This window comes from Odocoileus virginianus, chromosome 13, assembly GCF_023699985.2.
Source record: "Odocoileus virginianus isolate 20LAN1187 ecotype Illinois chromosome 13, Ovbor_1.2, whole genome shotgun sequence".
Lineage (NCBI taxonomy): Eukaryota > Metazoa > Chordata > Mammalia > Artiodactyla > Cervidae > Odocoileus > Odocoileus virginianus.
In genome coordinates, this window is record NC_069686.1 from 19161060 (window position 1) to 19180111 (window position 19052).

The 19052-nt window shown below is 42.1% G+C and overlaps 1 long non-coding RNA gene across 1 annotated transcript; it reads right to left on the reverse strand.

Moving 5' to 3' along the window:
* Positions 1 to 12242: 12242 nt before the first annotated feature.
* LOC139037995 (uncharacterized) lies at positions 12243 to 14016 on the reverse strand. The gene is made up of 2 exons (XR_011490898.1): positions 13894 to 14016; positions 12243 to 13485 (listed from the first exon to the last, which is right to left on the reverse strand). It is a non-coding gene; the product is annotated as an uncharacterized lncRNA (long non-coding RNA).
* Between the last annotated feature and the right edge of the window lie 5036 nt (positions 14017 to 19052).

Consider the following 19052-nt stretch of genomic DNA (forward strand, 5'->3'; position numbering starts at 1 on the left):
TCTGTTATCTCCTTCTCCTCTTGCCTTCAATCTTTCCCAGCATTAGGGATTTTTCAAATGAGTCAGCTCTTTGCATCAGGTGGTCAAGGTATTGGAGTTTCAGCTTCAGCATCAGTCCTTCCAACGAATATTCAGGACTGATTTCCTTTAGGATGGACTGGTTGGATCTCCTTGAAGTCCAGGGGACTCTAAAGAGTCTTCTCCAACACCACAGTTCAAAAGCATCAATTCTTCAGTGCTCAGCTTTCTTTATAGTCCAACTCTCACATCCATACATGACTACTGGAAAAACCACAGCTTTGACTAGACGGGCCTTCATTGGCAAAGTAATGTCTCTGTTTTTAAATATGCTGTCTAGGTTGATCATAGCTTTTCTTCCAAGGAGCAAGCATCTTTTTATTTCATGGCTGCAGTCACCATCTGCAGTCATTTTGGAACCACCCAAAATAAAATCTGCCATTGTTTCCATTGTTTCCCCATCTATTTGCCATGAAGTGATGGGACTGGATGTCATGATATTAATTTTTTGAATGTTGAATTTTAAGCCAACTTTTTCACTCTCCTCTTTCACTTTCATCAAGAGGCTCTTTAGTTCTTCTTCACTTTCTGCCATAAGGGTGGTGTCATCTGCATATCTTAGGTTATTGATATTTCTCCCAGCAATCTTGATTCCAGCTTGTGCTTCATCCAGCCTGATGTTTTGCATGATGTACTCTGCCTATAGGTTAAATAAGTAGGGTGACAATATACAGCCTTGACGTACTCCTTTGCCTATTTGGAACCAGTCTGTTGTTCCATGTCCAGTTATAACTGTTGTTTCTTGACCTGCATACAGATTTCTCAGGAGGCAGGTAAGGTAGTCTGTGGTATTCCCATTTCTTGAAGAATTTTCCACAGTTTATTGTGACCCACACAGTCAAAGGCTTTGGCATAGTCAATAAAGCAGATATAGATGTTTTTCTGGAACTCTCTTGCTTTTTCGATGATCCAATGGATGTTGGCAATTTGATCTCTGGTTCCTCTGCCTTTTCTAAATCCAGCTTGAATATCTGGAAGTTCTCTGTTGAAGTCTGGTTTGGAGAATTTTGAGCATTACTTTGCTAGCGTGTGAGATGAGTGCAATTGTGCAGTAGTATGAATATTCTTTGGCATTGCCTTTCTTTGGGATTGGAATGAAAACTGACCTTTTCCAGTCCTGTGGTCACTGCTGAATTTGCCAAATTTGCTGGCACATTGAGTGCAGCACTTTCACAGCATCATCTTTTAGGATTTGAAATAGCTCAACTGGAATTCCATCACCTCTACTAACTTTGTTCCTAGTGATGCTTCCTAAGGCCCACTTGACTTCACATTCCAGGATGTCTGGCTCTAGGTGAGTGATCACACCACTGTGATTATCTGGGTCATGAAGATCTTTTTTTTATAGTTCTTCTGTGTATCCTTACCACCTCCTCTCTTAATATCTTCTACTTCTGTTAGGTCCATACCATTTCTGTCCTTTACTGAGCCCAATCTTTGTATGAAATGTTCCCTTGATACCTCTAATTTTCTTGAAGAGATCTCTAGTTTTTCCCATTCTATTGTTTTCCTCTATTTCTTTCATTGATCACTGAGGAAGGCTTTCTTATGTCTCCTTGCTATTCTTTGGAACTCTGCATTCAAATGGGTATATCTTTCCTTTTCTCCTTTGCCTTTAGCTTCTCTTCTTTTCTCAGCTATTTGTAAGGCCTTCTCAGACAACCATTTTGCCCTTTTGCATTTCTTTTTCTTGGGGATGGTCTTGATCCCTGCCTCCTGTACAATGTCACGAACCTCCGTCCGTAGTTCTTCAGGCACTCTATCAGATCTAATCCCTTGAATCTATTTATCACTTTCACAGTATAATCGTAAAGGATTTGATTTAGGTCATACCTGAATGGTCTAGTGGTTTTCCCTACTTTCTTCAATTTAAGTCTGAATTTTACAGTAAGCATTTCATGATCTGAGCCACAGTCAGCTCCCAGTCTTGTTTTTGCTGACTGTATAGAGTTTCTCCATCTTCGGCTGAAAAGAATATAATCAATCTGATTTTGGTATTGACCATCTGGTGATGTCCATGTGTAGAGTCTTCTCTTGTGTTGTGGGAAGAAGGTGTTTGCTATGACCAGTGTGTTCTCTTTGCAAAATTCTGTTAGCCTTTGACCTGCTTCATTTTGTACTCCAAGGTCAAACAGAGAATGTTGCTAACTAAGCTATGGCCCATGCTTTGCTAGCACTTAGAATTTGTTTTGTATTCAATGAAAGCTCTCTTTTATTCTCACTAGGTACAATTTTAAAAAATCATATATTACAGTACTCTGTTTCTGTGCCTTTCCATTTGTATAGTAACTTTTAATCTAAATCATACTGTAATCTATTTGAAGACATTTGAACAACGATAAATTTCATGTCTTACGGTACTGACAATGTACGTAAGTCAATTGTAGTGACAGCTGAGCTCTTCTGACCACGTTTGCTCATAAGACAGCAATGGCAAAGCTTTCTAGCTGCATCGACTTCAGAGGCTCAAAAAGGTTAAAAAAAAAAAAATGCTCGCCTTAGAATCTGTGACATATAATAACACCTTTTAAAGGTCAGTAGGCATTGTTTCTTTTCTTGTGCCCCAGGCTTTTTTTTTCCCCCCAAGAGCAGATATCACCAACAAAGGTGAGGTAATTTGGAAGCCTTAAAGGAAATAGCAAGTTGGATATCAGAGACCTGTGACCCTTCACAGATGCACCAGTTCCTGACTGGTCCCAGCCTAGCTGGCGCAGTGGAGGGATTTCACACAGTGACACATCACACAATTGTGATGTACGTGCAAAGTTCCCAGTCACCTCGAGGGCAGAGTTTATGTAGGATTCACCTCTGTGGCTTCATCACTCACATCGTGCCTTGCACAAAACAAGTAATAGATGAACCATAGTTGACAGGACAATTAGTTGTAGACAATTTACAATCTCCTTTCTCAATGAAATACTGATCTTTCAGTAGTGATAGTCTTTAATAAATGCTCACTATGAGGAGCACTATGAAGATATACTATAAGCCAAGGCACTATTCTAACTGCTTTACATTTGTCAGCTAAGTTACTACTAAACAATCCGAAGGTAGATCCTGTCATTATTCCTACTTTATATATGGGGAAACTGAGGCACAGAGCAGTCAATTAACTTTCCCAGAATCACACACCTGTGAGATGTCAGAGCTATATTTGAACCCAGGCAATTTGAAGTAGCATTCATGCACCGAGCCATTATAGTTTATTGCCTCTACCATATAACACAGAAGAGCTATAATAAAAGAATAAAAACGCATATGATTGTCTAAATCCACAGCTACTCAGTAAATGTACAAAGCAAAGCATGCTCCCTGGATTCCCAATAAACATTTGTTTACTGGTGTTCAAAGAGTGAGGCAAGAAGAAGTACCCCACAGTGCGTTAAAATGAACAACAAAACCCACACTGGCAGCAAATGTGCTGGAGCGGTAAGGAAGACTGATACTAAAGCTTTGACCATGAAATCCAGGCAAAATGTCAAACCAAGGCAAAACGTTTCAGGCTCTCCAAAAGTCACCGACAAGGGAGTGCTTACATGAGCTCACCAAGGGTTAAATCCAAGCCTGATCCTGACCCTACAGCCCTGAGACAATATTTAGAGAACTTTAGCAATGATTTACCTTGAACTGAAATCAACTATTATGAAGTCTCAAGTTAGGCATCCGGATTCTGGCAGGCGGTGGTGAATACTACCTTAGGGAAGTTAATTAAACTGAGGAATTGACTTTTTCTTTTTTAAAGAAATAGCCATTGGGTGTTAATCAGCGGTAAAGAAGAAAGCAGGAAGCCAAGGGAATCCATAAAAGAGCTTTGCCCTGTAAGCACAGTGGCCTCACCTCTGACCTCCATAACTGGGAAAGAATTTGGCTCCTGCAATATTCTCTGTGAAGTTAGCAGCTTGAATCACTGTCACCCGCAAATGAGTTTTCTCTACTGAGAATGAATTCTCCTGAACTGCTGAAACAAAGGTCTGTGTTCCTGAAAGGCAATTATTTATTTGGAAGATGGCTAGAGATATTGCAGAATCTGTTTCCCACCCCCACCTCCTGGCCTGGAAGGTGCTTGCTGTGGTATGCAGCCGCTTGCCCTGGTGGCTCAAGGGTAAAGAATCCACCTGCTAACACAGGCGATGTGGGTTCAATCCCTGGGACTGGAAGACCCCCATGGAGGAGAAAATGGCAACCAACTCCAGTATTCTTGCTTAAAAATATCCCATGGGTAGAGGAGCCTGGCTGGTTACAGTCCACAGAGTCACAAACAGTCAGAAACGACCAACAGCACACACACACACACACACACACACACACACACACACACACACATCCCTATAGAATAAACACAGAGAAAGGAACAACTGGCCTGGCAAGTGATAAGCCCAGGCTGAAATGTGAAACCTGCCTTATAAACACAGAGACACATGAAATGTGAGGCTTATTTATTGTACTACTACATACCTTTGAGATACTCCACAGAAGTATTGTTTTGAAGTATTGTTTTGATTGCACCAGGTATTTGGGGGCAGGTAAGAAAGAGGGGCTGAACTATACTGTTTTTGAAATCTGAGTCAGCCATAGTGAATTAGTGAACAGCTGCCACAGGGAATATCCCCAAGTTTCCATCTCTCTCAGGTCAGTAGTCTGGAGATTTTCACATTAAAAAGTTATAATACACATGACTGTAAAAACCAATAGATGTTCCACTACCACTGCTAATACTATTTCTATCACCACTCGGCACAAACTCTCGATAAGTTTGCCTTTTGTGAAAACATATTCCCCTCTGGCAAGTTGGCTGGGAATGGCAACCCACTCCAGTAATTCTTGCCTGGAGGATGCCACGGACAGAGAAGCCTGGCGAGCTACCTTCCATGGGGTCACAAAGAGTCAGATATGACTGAGCAACCAGCCCTATACTAAGGGTAATATCACTTCCTCTGGCTCCAGGGAAACCATGGAAGGCATTGTTGCAAATCCTCCTGGCATCTCCAGGTCCTGTCTAATCACCTGGTTTTATACAAACAACATACCCTTTGGAGAAGGGGTCCCTCTCCATCCATTTCAGATCCTATTTCATTTACTGTTCTGATTATGGGTCCTATTTCAAACAAAATACTCCCAGTCTGCTTAATGCTGAAAATGGAATGCTTTTGAAGAAACAAAGACCAAATAGTTACATAAGTAATGATATTTCTGTTGGACATTTATCTATTTTGGCAAGGGTAGTCCCTAGCTCAAAGGAAATGCTCAGTAAACAGTTATCAGAAGATGAAAGCAGAAATGTATGGTGGGTCTCAGTGATGCAGCTGGATACTTTGGAGACACCCAACCCCATGCCATCACGCAGTTTCTCCTGCTCACTTTTTCTCAAAGATAGCTCCTGAACTGCTCTGGGCCTTCCAGTGGCCTGACTCTGCTGTGACAGCCAAACTTCCACTGGACACCTGGAAAACTGCTTCCATTTCCCCCACATTTTTAGGGGCAGTCTTTGTGTATCCCCTCTCTGTGTCTGATGCGGGTTACCCAGGAGGTAAGAGCACAGAATGAAGTTTTGGGGAGCACAGGGGCCTATCTGTTAGCTCCAAACCTTCCATGGCGACTCTCTGCCTCTTCGCCCCTTCACCCGTCATGTCTTACCATCTGTCCTGTTTAAGGTGGCAGCAGTTATGCCTATGCAAGAGAGTCCAGAGACAGTCCCAAAGGAAAAATGGACAAAGGACACAGAACGTTTTCTATGGAAAACACAAAAATCTCCGAGAAAAATACACAAAAGAACAGATCCTATTGTTTATCAAAGAATGCTAAATCACCAGTAATAGGATGTACCTATGAAAGACAAGGGCTTCCCAGATGGAGTTAGTGGTAAAGAACCCGCCTGCCTACAACAGGAGACATAAGTGGTATGGGTTCAATCCCTGGGTGGGGAAGATCCCCTGGAGAAGGGAATGGCAACCCACTCCAGTATTCTTTCCTGGAAAATCCCATGGACAGAGGAGCCAGGCGGGCTATAGTCCATAGAGTTGCAAAGAGTTGGAACGACTAAAGCAACTTAAGCACAGCACAGCACAGCATGAAAGACAAAAAGTAAACAGAATGAGGGAAAATGAATTCTTACTGTTTGAGGTATGTAAATCTACAATTTACATACAAATTTACATACAATTTATAAATACAATTTACTAGAGGATAATTTTATGTGTAAAATGTATAATGCATTTTATGTATAAAAATCCCTAAAAAGAAGTTTACTCTTAAATTCAGGGGTCTCAGTTCTAGGAAATTTCCTAAGGAAAAAGAAATGAGACAAAGTGTATATCCATGGATGTTCAACACAACAATATTTACAGTAGCAAAAAAATAGGAATTTGGTTAAATTTTGCTACTTTTTTAGAATACTATGTGGTCATTACCATATAAATATATATGTGTATATATTTGAGAAGTAAAGATGTTTTAAATATTGTCTTCAGTGAAAAAGTAGACCACTGATCAGATGTGATCTATCTGATCTAGACCACAGATCAGATTTTGTGAAAATATTTCTAACATGTTTATGCTTAGATAAAAGTCTATTAGCATATATACAAAATATTAAGAGTGGTGAGAATATGGAAGATTTACAGTTTAATCTTTCTGCTCATGTGTATGTGTTCTTTCTGGAAAAACATATATATTAATTAGTATTTAAATACTATCTATGTAAGAAAAAATAATTGCTCATGTGCAGTGAAAAAAAATAGATGTTTTCATTTATAAAATAAATGAAAATAAAAATAAAATCCACTATAAAATACTATAAAATTAGTTTTTTAAATAAATTTATTTTTTATTGAAGGATAATTGATTTACAGAATTTTTCTGTTTTCTGTCAAACCTCAACATGAATCAGCCATAGGTATACATACGTCCCCTCACCTTTTAAGCTCGCTCCCATCTCGCTCCCCATCCCACCCCTCTAGGTTGATACAGAGCCCCTGTCTGAGTTGCCTGAGCCATACAGTAAGTTCCTGTTGGCTATCTATTTTACATACGGTAATGTAAGTCTCCATGTTACTCTCCCCATACACCTCACCCTCTCCTCCCCTCTCCCCATGTCCATAAGTCTCTTCTCTATGTCTGCTTCTCCATTGTTGTCCTGTAAGTAACAGTGTTTCAAAGCTGAAGGCGTTCTTAAATTTTTTTTTCTTATTTTACAAGTAAGTGGACTGAGGCCCTGGGATGTTAACTGACTTGCCCCAAAGTGAGGGGCAAGTCAGAGTGAGGGGCTGAAAAGGAAAAACCTACCCAATTTTCTGTCTCAGGAAAAACCCAGTTCTCCTCTACTTTTGTGTCTTTCTTTACTCTCACACCAATCTTCTGTAAGATTGGTGTGGTAAGGTGGTAAGGCATCTGACTGTAATGCAGGAGACCCGGGTTCAATCCTGTGGTCAGGAAGATCCCCTGGAGAAGAAAATGACAACCCACTCCAGTACTCTTGCCTGGAAAAATCGCATGGACGGAGGGGCCTGGCAGGCTACAGTTGCAAAGAGTCAGACACGACTGAGCAACTTCACTATCTTTCTTTCTTTTCTTACTCTCACACAGAACACTTCACTTCTGGTCCTCAAATCTGTGGAAGTTTTCCCCCACACCAAGTAATTCTCTATGATGTCATCCAGGTGTCCAACAACTTAACCAAATTCTGAAACTATCCACTGGAAACAGCATCAGTTCCCACAGGTTAAGGGCGTGGTCCTGCAAGCCAGCTGCCACCCCACCTGATATATCAACTGCCAGTAGTAGGTCCCAGGTTATTCTCAACTTCTGTCCAGTTAGACTAAAAATAAGTGGTTCCCAAAATCCTCTCCTCAGGTTTGGTTAATTTGCTAGAGGTCCTCACAGAACTCAGGGAAACATGTTTACCATTTTCTTAAAGGAGATGATAAAGGATACAGTAGAATAGCCAGATGAAGAGATACATAAGTGTGGGGTCTGGGGGGTTCCCACACACAGGAGTTTGTGTTGCCATGGCGCTGCAATGCATCAGCTCTTTATGTGGATATGTTCACCATCCTGGAAACTCTATGGACTCCATACTTATGGGATTTTATGGTAGCATCATCACATAGGCATCCCTTTTCTCTTCTCAAGAGAATGGAAGTGGGGGCTGATAATTCCAGGCTTCTAATCATGGCTTGGTCTATTTAATAACCATCATTCATCCAGGAGCCATCCAGAAGCCTACCCAGAGCTGCCTCATTGGAACAAAGAAACTCCTATTACCCAGGAAATTATAAGGGTTTCAGGAGCGCTGTGTCAGGAACTAGGGGCAGAGACCAATACAAATATTTCTTACTATACATCACAATATCACAGGGGCAGAGTCAGTCAGAATTTGAACCCAGGGTGGCAGCTTACTGCTCTTTTTAAAGCGACATGGGACCTCTGAAGGGGGCCCAGGCCCACAGGAGGGCTATGTGGCTTATGCAGCCGGGTCTGTGGGCCCAGCCATTCACTGGCTCTCAGTAGATCTTGAAAATGACCCAGACCACAGCCTACTGAACAGCTGAAAGAAAACTCTCAGAGCATGAAAAATGCTCCACCCGTCTGCCTGACAAGCTGTATTTTCCCATGTGGCAGATGAAATTCTCTCCAGAAAAAATGTTGTATTATAAAGGACTCCTTTCTCTGAGGTGTCAATGACATCTTTCATAGAGAATGCTCAAAGGTGATGAACTAGACAGCAAGAATAATTAAGCAAGCTCCTCAGCCAGAAGGAGACTAAATGGACCAGTCTCCATTCAGTGTGGGTTGGACCCAATGAATAGATCAACCAAGATCAATAAAAGGAAAGAAAGTAATTAGAGATTCTTACTGAGGTGTGCTGCCCTTGCCATGAGGTTAGTTCTCGAGGTGACATCGAGAGGCCTCACTAATTCAACTTTGGGACGTGGGTGACACTTTGAATTGATCCCTGCATCTTTACATCTTTATATCATACAGGGGCTGATTAGCCTACATGTGGCAGAGTTCTTAGGCAGTGCACCCTCCCCTTGTCCCTCCATCCGGCCTCCTTTCTATTATTCCCAGCCTCCCTTAAGCTTCCTCCAGGGACTTGGACCAGAATCCAGTAAGATTTAAAATCATCTTCTTCTGGTCAGGCAAAGGGCCATCTTAACATCTTTGCACTGGCTAGAGGAATATTTCAGCTCAATAACAATAAAGTCTCCTACTGAGCTGATCTGGCAGCTATATATTTTTCCTGAACTGGTCTTCTGTGCTTTTTCCTTGAATTGATCATTTCTCCTTGCTAGCCAAGGGACCTTGGGCTAGGAGGGCCCAAGGATGCCTGGGGACTTTATCCACATGGTGAACCCTACTTGCATTCGTTTGGATTAGATTAGGCTCCATATACAGAAGAATATGCATAATATCTGGCTTAAATTGAGAACAGTTTCTCATCAGTGGTTCTCTATCCTGGCTCTACCTGACTGTTATCTGGGGGGCTTAAAACTAATGATGCTTGAACTTCAGTCACAGAGATTCTGATTCTGCAGGCACTGGGTGTTAGATATTTTTTAAAAAAACAACCTACTATATTCAATTGCTTTTAACCCTGGTGACACATTAGAATTACCTGGGAGTGCTTAAAAAAGAAATGCCCTTCTACGCTGATTCAATTGGCCTGTAGAGGGGCTCAAGCATGGGTAGTTTTAAAGCTATCTTGGGTAACTCTTATGTGCAGCCAGGGTTGAAATCCACTGACCTAGACGCTCTAAATGAGCCTGAATGACCTGACCTGGAGGAGTTCAAGAGTATTGAAAACACAAATGAAATCACTGAACCTCTCTGACCATCATTAAGGAACTGTGAAGAATGTTTTGGAAGAATATTAGGGATGGTTTTGGAAAGATCTGAGATGAGCAAATATGATTCCATTTTTCAAAAAGTCAAAAAAAGAAGATGCTATAATCTGTAGTCCTGGCATTTTGGCATTAAGCCTCAACAATATTTCTTTCTATTAAAATTATGGTTTATTGGAAGGCTCCAATATGCGTTTACACAAGTTCAGCAAGAAAAAGATGCAAACTATTTCCTTATTGCAAAAGGGCTGCCTGATTTTCAGATAAAGGGTGTGTATGTATAAGTTCATTAAATTTTAAAGGCATATGGCAAAAGTGTGTGTGTGTGTGTGTGTGTTACAGTAAGGATCCTCAGGTATGGAAGATCCATGCTTCTCAAGCTTTGTTGTGAACTGAAATCCCTGAGGATCTTGCTAAAATGCAGATTCTGAAGGTCTGGAGTGGGGCCTGAGAACCTGCATTTTCTTTCTTTTTTTTTTTCCCATTTATTTTTATTAGTTGGAGGCTAATTTCTTTACAATATTGTAGTGGTTTTTGTCATACATTGACATGAATCAGCCATGGATTTGCATGTATTCCCCATTCCGATCCCCCCTCCCACCTCCCTCTCTACCTGATCCCTCTGGGTCTTCCCAGTGCACCAGGCCCGAGCACTTGTCTCATGCACCCAACCTGGGCTGGTGATCTGTTTCACCCTAGATAATATTACATGTTTCGATGCTGGAGAACCTGCATTTTCACGGGCTCCACTGTGGTGTCCAAGTCCAGACTCCACTCCTTAAGTAGCAAGGGTGTAGACTGCGAAATAGTATACTTTGTGGGTTAGTAAGCAATTAAATAACTTTCTCAAAAGAAGATTGGCCAATGGGTCATTGTCATTATGGGGGGAGTTTTCTGTGGTTAGGATCTTGTTTTGTTTAAGAATATTAACAGTGGCTCAGACTTGGCTTAGACGGTAAAGCGTCTGCCTACAATGCAGGAGACCTGGGTTTGATCCCTGGGTTGGGAAGATCCCCTGAAGAAGGAAATGGCAACCCACTCCAGTATTCTTGCCTGGAAAATCCCACGGATGGAGGAACCTGGTAGGGTACAGTCCATGGGGTCGCAAAGAGTTGGACACGACTGAGCAACTTCACTTTTAGACATTTATAGGATGCTTATCAACTTTTCTAATGATATGGGAAGAGAGAGATAATGAATCCAAATAGCTTTAAACAGGGTCTTTTTCTCTGACCCAGCAAGGAGAGATGGGTCATGTCACATTCTCTTAGAACCTACTTTGTAACTGGCCATATAACTAACTAGATGAATGATTTTAGGCAAATCATTTACTCTCTTGGCTCCCAGTCTCCTCTGTAAAATGAATGAGATTATTAGCTTGAATTCTGTAAGTTTCATGTGACAGGAAATTCAGCTCAAACTACAGTAGTCTCATCTCTGAGGGATATTAATACATTCCAAGAAGCCCAGTGCATGCCTGAAACCACAGATAGAACCCAATCCTACATACAATACTATGTCTTTCCCTATGTACACACACCAGTGATAAAGTTTAATTTATAAATTAGGTAGAGAGATTAATAACTAAATAAAAATAGAACAATTACAATGATATACTGTAATAAAAGTTATGCAAATATGGTCTCTCTCAAAATATCTTATTGTATAAATTTAATGCATTTCCCATTTTAACTGAACATTTATCATGCACTATGGAGAAGACCCTGATGCTGGGAGGGTTTGGGGGCAGGAGGAGAAGAGGACGACAGAGGATGAGATGGCTGGATGGCATCACCGACTCGATGGACATGAGTTTGAGTAAACTCCGGGAGTTGGTAATGGACAGGGAGGCCTGGCGTGCTGTGATTCATGGGGTCACAAAGAGTCAGACACGACTGAGCGACTGAATTGAACTGAACTGACTGATGGCCATAACTTTTGCAATCTGAGGTATAACAGCAAAACTGCCTACATTTTTTTCTCCCTCTTCATGATTTCATGGAGAAAAGGTTGGTTTTTACCTAGATCTTAGCAGCCTTAGCATATAATTTTTTTCTTTCCCTATTAAGTGGAGAATTTTCACCTTTTCACTTGAAGCACTTTGCAGGCTTTTCTTTGGCAGATCCAAACTGCTAGCATTACTACCCTTGTGCTTGGGAACTTATAAGTAAGTAAAATAAGAGTGACCTGAACATAGACACAGTGATAATGGAGATAGCTAAGTGGCTACTGAGCAGGATATGCTGGACAAAGGGAGAATTCCCAACCCAGGTGGATGGAGCAAGACAGCATGATTTCATCATACTACTCAGAAAGGCACACAACTTAAACCTTATGAATTGTTTATTTCTTGAATTTTCCATTTAATATTTTCAGACTGAGGTTGAACATGGGTAACTGGAACTGCAGAAAGAGAAACTGTGGATAATGGGTGGATATGGTAGTTTAACTGTCTCTTTCTCTTTCCATCTCTGTGTTCTACAGCAGCTGTCCCCAGCCTTTTTGGCACCAGGGATCAGTTTCATGGAAGACAATTTTTCCATGGACGGGGAGGGGGATGGTTTTGGAATGGTTCAAGTGCATTACATTCATTGTGCACTTTATTATTATTATTACTTCAGCTCCACCTTAGATTATCAGACATTAGATCCCAGATGTTGGGGACCCCTGTTCTACAGGACCACCCTTGTCTTCAGCCCTGCAGTCTTTCTCATGTCATGGGGAAGAGGGCATCTGGCAGCCTCAGGGTTTGTTAGTTTAACAGAACATATCTATCAAAGGACTCTAAGTGGTCCTGCGGGGGTCCCTTATCCACCTCTGCACCAATCACTGAGGCCAGGCTAGAACAGATTCAGTCACAACTGCATGTTCGCCTCTGAGCATGAAGGGACAGGACACCACAAGGGACGCTCCGGTCCCACACTGACTGGAAAAGGGTAGGTTTCCTCAAAGAAATGATGCTGAGTGACTCAACACATCCAGGTAGACATCCCGCACATCCTCACACCTAAACATCACAGAATGATGAGGGCACAATTCTTCATAATACAGTGCTGTCAAGCTGACATGAGATGAGTGAGGTTAGCTATCCCTGGCCTCCAAAGTCCTGTTTTGCTGGACACTAAACTGTGCTTGTGTAACGTATCCTCCAATATCAGGATTTTTTTTTTTCTGGAGAAAATTCCCTGAATTCCAAAGATTGATGGGGTAGATATTGTTGGGTGTTGGGTGACCCTGAAATCACACTTTCCCTCTTGAGAAGCAGGTCCTGGTGGAGAAATGACATTGAAGGAGGCCTGCCCACCCCTCACCCTTCTGGAACAGCACTTGCCCACAGCCTGGGAGGACCCTGCCCCGGCCCCTGAGGGCCCCAGATGCCTCCATGTGGCGATGATCCACTGCTCCCCGACTGGCATAACTTGGCTTGAAAATATGATCTGAAGTCTCACAAGCTGTCTGGAAAACTAGAGCTGAAATGCCAGTGACCTGTGGGTGCTGTGGTATTTGGTCCTGCAGAAATGAGGTACAGGCTGAGCCTTGTAGAACTTCGGTAAACAGAGGAAGTTGGCTGAGAATGAAAAAGAGAGACAGAGGGAACATGAGACCAGTGGTCTTGGGCAAGTGGGGGGTAGGGTAGAGAGAGAGGGAGTGCGGGGTGGCTGTGGCTATCTATTCATCCGCATACTCCATGGGTCTGCTCATGAGATGGCCACGCTCCTGGAGGTCATCTCGGGCTTAGGCCCTGCTGTATGTCCTGGCTGAAAGTGAAAGTGTTGGTCACTCAGTCGTGTCCGACTCTTTGGGACCTCACGGACTGTAGCCCGCCAGGCTCCTCTGTCCATGGGATTCTCCAGGCGAGAAAACTGGAGTGGGTGGCCATTTCCTTCTCCAGGGGATCTTCCCAGCCCAGGGATGGGACCAGGCAGATTCTTCACCGCCTGAGCCACCAACTACTTGTGACGAAAAGTCACCTTACCTGTGGGTGATCCTAAGGGTATTTACTGAAGCTGTAAATATCCTAGTAGGTAAATAAGAGGCTTGAGACGGGAGTTTGTGGGCCAGTGCTACTGGCACCGCTGAGTCTGAGAACGCAGGAGAGTGAGGCCCCTGGGGAAGCTCTGTGTGACCGGTCAGGGAGGGGCGGGAATGAGAGGGACGAGGGAAGAGCGCCCTCCGGTGGCCTCAGGGAGGAAAGCAGGAGAGGGAAGAGCTAGGGAACTTCATGCTATGGGCAGAAATCGAGATCTTTCTGACACTGGGATGAGGGTCAGACCTGCTGCTCTGAAAATGGCTGGAAGGCCAGATATGCTGAGTCTGTGGTGGACAGTGGGAGCTGCCAGAGCGTCCTGTCAGACCTGGTCCTTTTGATTCTCAAAAAGAATCTTGTCAGCCTGTCCAAGGCTTTTTATCTCTTTGGCCTCTGACAAGTAACTCCTTGGGCTTGTGGGCTCTCTTAGGTGATATCTACCTATCCTAAACATAGGATAGGAAAAAGATAGATAGGAGAGAGAAAATAAAAAAACACCCTGGGTAGGGCATTTGGTTTATTGAAAACAAGGAAACAGAATCTAGGTCCCCTGGCCCAGTGTTTATCTGTCGGGCCATCAGTAAGGACTCGTTGTGGTGGTTTAGTTGCTAAGTCATGTCTGACTCTTGCGACCCCATGGGTCACCAGGGTCCTCTGTCCATGGAATTCTCCAGGCAAGAATACTGGAGTGGGTTGCCATTTCCTTCTCTAGTCATAAAAAGCTTCCCTGGTGGCTTAGAGGGTAAAGAGTCTGTCTGCAATGCGTGAGACCCAGGTTTGATCCTTGGGTCAGGAAGATCCCCTGGAGAAGGAAATGGCAACCCACTCCAGTACTCTTGCCTGGAAAATCCCATGGATGGAGGAGCCTTGTAGGCTACAGTCCATGGGGTCGCAAAGAGTCAGACATGACTGAGCAACTTCACTTTCTCTAGTCATAGCTAATGGAACCCATTTCACTTATAGTATTTATTTCACAAATATTGCTGAGAGTCTACTGTGTGCTTGGCCCTGGACTTACAGTGGAAAGACAAATATCAACAAGAAAACCCCAAATCAATTAAATACATAAGTTATAGTAAACATCTATGAACACAAAGAATAGAATACTGTGAGAGAATGGGATAGAAGGATAGTTTGGGTAAGGTCTCAGAAAGCTTTCTTGGAGGCATTGTCATTTAAGCTAAGACCTAAAAGATGAGAAAGTGTTTTTGTGCGAAGAGGACTTCAGGCAATGGAAATACTAGGGTGAAGGTTGCAAGGAGGAAAATATGTGGTTAGAGCATAGAAAGCAAGGTCAGCAGGGGCCAGAAATGAGGTTTGAGAGGGATCCCAAATAGTGTGGAGCCTTGAAGGCTGCTGCATACAATTTACCCCAACCTTAGTGGCTTAAAAGAATAAACACTTACCTCCTTACAGTTTCTATGGGTCAAAGATTTGGAAGAAGCTTAGCTGGACAGTTCTGGCTAGGGAATCTCATGGGTTATTTGAAGCATTGGCCAAGAATTGACTGGGGCTAGAAGATCCACTTCCAAAGTGGTTCACTTACATGGCAGGTGAGAAGAGCCAGTTGAGAGTGGCAGGCCTCAGTGTCTCTCAACTTGAGCCCCTCCATAAGCTGCTTGAGTGTCCTCAAGACACGGCTCCTGGATCCTCCAGAGTGATCGAGACGCAAGAAAGCAAAGTGTGTGGCAAGGCCCTCTATGACTTGGTTTTGGAAGTCTTACACTGTCCATTCCACCCCATTCTCTCTGTCAGAAGTGAGTCACTATTTTGCAGCCCACATTTCAGGGGAGGAAATTTATCCTTCACCATGAGAAGGGAGGAATAGCAAAGAACTTGTGGGATGCATTTTTAAAAGTACCACCTACACTATGATAAGAGGCCAGTTGAAGCAGAACTTAGGGCTTTGTTATAAGGCTGCAGGGGGCGTTCATGGAACTCTAGGGAAATGAAGCAGAGCACCAGCCAGAGATGAGCTCAAGGGTTGGAATGCCTTGTTCACTTCATTCCCTTCTCTTCAGATTGGCTTTCCTGCTTCTGCTGTCCACAAAGTGGCGTGTAACATGCACTTCCCACCCCAATCCCTGCTGGAGATTGCAAAATATATACAGACCAACTAAATGCTCAGGCTGAGTTCCAAATTCCTGGGCCAGAGATCTGGATTGGCCTGACTTTGGTTAGATGCTCCCCTCAGGCCCAAGCAGCTGTGACAGATAGTGGGGAACTTGTAGTATAAACATGGCTGCCAAGACTCAGCTCTGTGACAGGAGGTGAAGAAGTTTCCTGAGAGAGGGAGAGCTGGGTGGCACCCTAGTAGGGTGAAACCTCAGCCTTTCTGTCTATCATGTCATCCCATACAGGCAGTAGGTTTTCTACAGATGGTGTTTCCTTCAATTGGAGCCTTCTAAAAGTAGATGAGTTTGATCACAAGAATTTTGAAGAGTATAATAGCTCTTGCTCATTAAAAAGGCCCCCCAAAACGACTCATGAGGCATTTTATTGGGTACTTTTGGAGAAAGTTAAATAAAATGGTTTAGTCATAAAACAGTTGGAGTTAATCAGTTGAATAAAAAATGTAAGAGGGCTGTTTCAGTGAGCTAGCTAGTATAAGTCTTATTAAAATTAGAAATGGGAGCCAATACCAGCAGCCACACAGCACATGAACAAAGATCGTAGTAGATGTATTAAAGTGGTTTCCAGGGCAACCTATCAGTGAAAGGCAGGAGCTTTTATTTTGGAATAGCTGCTGTGGAAAATGAGGACACCAAAGACTCAACCTGAATGCTGCCACCGGGCTGTTTTCAGGCAGGAACCTCCATTCTTCCAGCAGGGAAGTGAGGATGGTGGGCAGTTTCACTGGCTATACCAGAGTTGCAAAAAGGTAACTGGACATCAGAGTTCAGAAGCCATGTGACTCACTCTGATTGAGGTACTTTAAGATTGGGAGAAAATCTTTTATTCACTCCCTAGAAGTAAATTTTACAGGACAATTATCACTAGTAAAGATAGCACAAGGCCTGGCACCAGAGATGATTATAAAAGCAAGCTTTGCTCAGATGTGAACTGAATGTATAAAGGTGAGAGGAGTGGGAAGGCAGGAAAGAAGATGAATGGGACTGAAACCAAGCTTTGAATCCCTGACACTTCAAGCCAGAGTCAGTTTTGAATGAGAAAAATGTTTTCCTGCATAAAAAATGTCTGGGAACAAAATAAACAACAAGGTCCTACTGTATAGCACAGGGAACTATATTCAATATCTTATAATAACCTATCATGGGGAATAATCTAAAAAAGAATAAATATATATGTGTATAACTGAGTCCTTTTGTTGTACATATGAAATACTGTAAACTAGCTATATATCAATCAAAAAATGGAAAAAAATATATATGATAAAAATATATGCACATAAAAAATGGGGAAAGTCTACTACAGCCTAGTTTAAAGGAGAAAAAACAGAGGAAAAATACTGGCTTTGGGTACTTAAAAGCTAAAAATCTTTTAATGGCTTCATCTATAGAAAGTCAGGATTTTCTGAGATGTGGGCCATAGTAACACATTCTAGTCCAGATCAGATGATTGAAAGAAAATGATGATGGTAGGTGTGGGCACCATATTCAAGGACCTGTGAAGGGAGGATAGAGCCAGGTTTGTTTCGGGTGAGGTAAGGTGAGCTGACTCATTAATAGTTTGAGTCTTGGTGGCCTATTGTGCTTTCACATGATAAACAAAATCTCAGAAATCTTCCCTTTAATTTCACTGATTTTCTAATGCCATTCAAGAGTCAGGGCAATGAATCTAATTAAGTGTACTTGTATAGGCAGGTGTTCCCATTAGAGAAATAAAGAACAATGGAAGAGTGTGTTAATTTTCACAGCCAACAATATTGGCCCACATTATTGGACTGTTATTATAGTTTGCTATCTATTTATGTGTTGGTTACTTTTTTTTTAATGATACCATCAGGTATAATTATCAAGTAATCTTCAGGGCATATTCAACTTCTCAGTAATAACAGTCATTACTGTACTCTTTAAAAACAATTGGCTAGTTACTTTCAGCTTCCAAAAAGCTCCCAAATCTGAAAACTGCAAATTACATCATAATGATTACTGAGGTTCTGTGGTAACTTCTGTCATAATTTCAGTGTAATTGGTAGAGCACAAAAGACTATGAATTATGTCATATATACAACCTATTTACAGGGAATTCACATAGTTATTTGTGGAATGAATAAAGGAGAGCTTAAACTGAACGTTAATTTTAATAAAAATCACTTTTAAACTTCATTTTCATTTGAATGGATCCATCTGTTTCAAGGTACTAGCAGGGAGCAAAGTAAAAATGAACTTCAAAACTACAGCTATTTGTTGTTTCCCACCTTCTCAAACCTAATGCTGAAAGTCCATGAAAGAAACAAGAGACACTGATCTAGTATCATTTTCCAGGGCAGGGGATTATCAAAGACATTAACAGATGTCCATTTAGAATATTAGGTCAACAACAACAACAACAAAAACAACCCAATCGGAAAACAGGCAGAAGGTCTTAAGAGACATTTCTCCAAAGTAGACACACAGATGGTCAGTAGGCACATGAAAAGATGCTCAACATCACTATTATTAGAGAAATGCAGATCAAAATTACAGTGAGGTACCACCTCATACTGGTCAGAATGGCCATCATTAACATCTATAAATAATAAATGCTGGAGAAGGTGTGGAGAAAAGGGATCTTGCCTACACTGTTGGGGGAAGTATAAATTGGGGCAGCTACTATGGAAAACAGTGTGGAGATTCCTCAGAAAACTAAAAACAGAATTACCATATGATCCAGCAATCCCACTATTGGGAATACACCTGGACAAAACTATTATAAAAGATATAAGCACCCCTATGGTAGTTCCAGAAAAAACATCTATTTCTGCTTTATTGACTATGCCAAAGCCTCTGACTGTGTGGATCACCACAAACTGTGGAAAATTCTTAAAGAAATGGAAATACCAGACCACCTGACCTGCCTCTTGAGAAATCTATATGCAGGTCAAGAAGCAACAGTTAGAACTGGACATGCAACAACAGACTGGTTCCAAATAGGAAAAGGAGTAC